Source organism: Triticum urartu, chromosome 1A, assembly GCF_056163025.1.
Source record: "Triticum urartu cultivar PI428250 chromosome 1A, HENAU_Tu73, whole genome shotgun sequence".
NCBI lineage: Eukaryota > Viridiplantae > Streptophyta > Magnoliopsida > Poales > Poaceae > Triticum > Triticum urartu.
Genome location: NC_141873.1, coordinates 36,652,268 through 36,654,882, shown reverse-complemented (window position 1 = coordinate 36,654,882; position 2,615 = coordinate 36,652,268). Strand labels below are relative to the sequence as shown.

General features: G+C 38.4%; 1 long non-coding RNA gene across 1 annotated transcript; it reads left to right on the top strand.

Annotated features, from left to right (window-relative positions):
- The first annotated feature begins 1,042 nt into the window (after positions 1–1,042).
- On the top strand, positions 1,043–2,110 carry LOC147988832 (uncharacterized). Its single transcript, XR_015598707.1, has 3 exons — positions 1,043–1,280; positions 1,497–1,595; positions 1,719–2,110. It is a non-coding gene; the product is annotated as an uncharacterized LOC147988832 (long non-coding RNA).
- The last annotated feature ends 505 nt before the right edge of the window (positions 2,111–2,615 follow it).

The following is a 2,615-nucleotide window of genomic DNA, read 5'->3' as shown; positions in this document are numbered from 1 at the left end:
TATCTTTCTCTCTATTTGTGAGCAAGGCTATTTCTATATGTAGATCTAGACCTCTCATGTATGTGTCAAAGATCCATAAAATGGATGGGATGAAGTATCATTTGTGTTAAGTTCAGGCGAATTTTATATATATGCAGATCTAGAACTAGACTATCTTACGGATAAAGTGTGTCCATTTATGTGCTCGGTTCATTCAAATTTGAAGTGAGCAAGGGTATTCTCATAAGTAGCCAATTATATAGGAACATGCAAATTTTTGGTGGAAAAGGAAGTATTTCATTTGTGTGTTGAAGAGACCAGAAGTGTCTAAAACAATATTATGCATTTTATATAGTTTTTATTGCAATGAAATGAACATAGTGTGTACCACAAACTTTACTTTCCTTGAATTCCACATGTATGCGGAGCAGCAGTTACTAGCTTAAATTTTGGTTTAGGCCGAGAAACCAGGCGAACTCCCTCCCTAGTATCTGGCTAAAATTCCAAAGGTTTCAAGAGAGTTTGCAAACTGAAAAGAACCCAGTACCACCTTTTACTTGTCCATGCAAGGTAAGTGTTGTTTTTTGTGGAATATATTTCCATGTATACTTTTTTTCATACACGAGTATTCTTTCAACAAGATATCTACATGCTCGTGACCTATACAACGAAACAACACATGCAAACTTCTGCATAATCTTTGGAAGCTTTTAATGGCGTGACCTATACTAGAGGCTCTTATCTTTGGCAATAAAACATCATCAGTTACTTAGGAATAAGCAATTAATATGGGGGAAGGTAACAAAACGCACTATACCTTTTCCGAGGATAAGGCAACAGTTGCTAGTTACTACTAGCAGATATTACGGAAAATAAAGGGAGGAACTTGTACATATCCCCAGCAAAACTATGATCTGTGCTAAAGGGCAATCCTGCAGATGTAAGAATTCAGGTCATAAGCTCGCGTGTAGTTCTGGACCCTAAAATCCGGTGAAAAGTCCTACATATAATTGGCATATTGTAAACTGGTGTGTAGCAACAGCTCACAACTTCTGATAAGAAACAGTCAACTAGTGGCCTTTGGGTTTAATTAATCTTTATTTGGTACTAAAAAGATAAGGAGTGAGAGAAATCTGATGGTGGTGTTCTCCTATAAATACTCCTCATCATTCCTAACGATCTTGCAAACCAGAACAATCAGCCCTCACATATATAAGCAGTGATCATCCTGTAGTGATATGTCTGGAGGTGATAATGGAGATAGTTCAGGAAGGAAGCACACCCAAGAATTCAATTCATGGGTAAATAGCATCATGATATACTATCAATGTTGATATTTGTGCTTTCTATTACAGTGGGGGGTGTTTCAATGTTTATTGTTTATAACCTCCGCATTTCACAAATACCGTTTGACCGAGGCAGCACTTTTTTCTAGCTAGGTATATTGAAGTAATTTTAGTACAACTGTATCATGTATACTTGCTCATCGTTTCTGTATACGATGATACTATTGGCAGGTGGCATGGCTGGAGACCATGGATGCAGAAGACCTAAAGGAGTATGGTAAGGCAAACGGAAAGATGTTTAGCAATGAAATGAGAGCAGCATTTAAGAGGGTAGGCCCTATATATATTCTCCACTAGTTATTCTTGGAACTTAGTTTATTCCTACAGAAATCATAGTCTATATATGTGTGGATCCAATTAATTTTCTCATGATTAAGTAATCCTCCTTTGCAGGTCCTTGAGCAAAATAAACAACCACAACAACCACAACCACAACCACAACCCAAGAGAAAAAAGAGGAGGACCGCGTTGAGTCCAATATTGGGTGCAGTGTTGAAGTTCCACAAGGACGATGGACGATGATACCAATTACCAACCCTCCAGGAGGACTGCGTTGAAGGGTCTTTGTTACCCCCAATGGTTCTATAGGTCGGTACCGAAAAGTGCTTGACTAAATTATCCTTTATGGCTATTTATGTATCGTAATAATAAATAAGTATGTGTCTGGAGTTGTAGTGTTCTTCGTGTTGACCAAGTGTGGTTTGGATGTCATCCCATGTAAACGCTAGTTTATGGTAATAAAAAGGTGTCCTATTGTGGAGCTCATGTTGCCATGTTAGCCATACTGTAGGTTCCTCTTAAGTTGTAAGACTTGGTTCCAGGTACCACCGGAGTTTGTATGATCAGTGGTGGCCTCGGAGTGTCTCGTGACTTAATTAATACTAAAAGGCAGCGATTTCCAACTAAAAACAGATTTCTCTTAAGTTGTATATTATAAAATATTCTTCAACAAAATAACCTTTTGAGAACTTGAGTCTGTACTGTTTTTTTAGGGGTAGAGTGTTTACTGCTTAGGCGTATACAAGTCAATTACTTTTATTGCCGATTTCTCGAAAAAAAATACACAGAGCAAAATGAGTACCCAGTTCGGTAAAAAGTAACGGTTAGATATTTGGGAGATAAGTTTGGTATGTTCGAGCTTCACATGAACTCATGCATGTGCAAATGGCGGGACTTATGAAATTGCTGGGTCCGCAAGCTCACACCGGTGTTGAGCAGCGCTACCGCACGGAGTGGTGCCTTAAGTTCCTAACACAAGTAGCTATTAATATGTACCCGTGGTTTCTAATT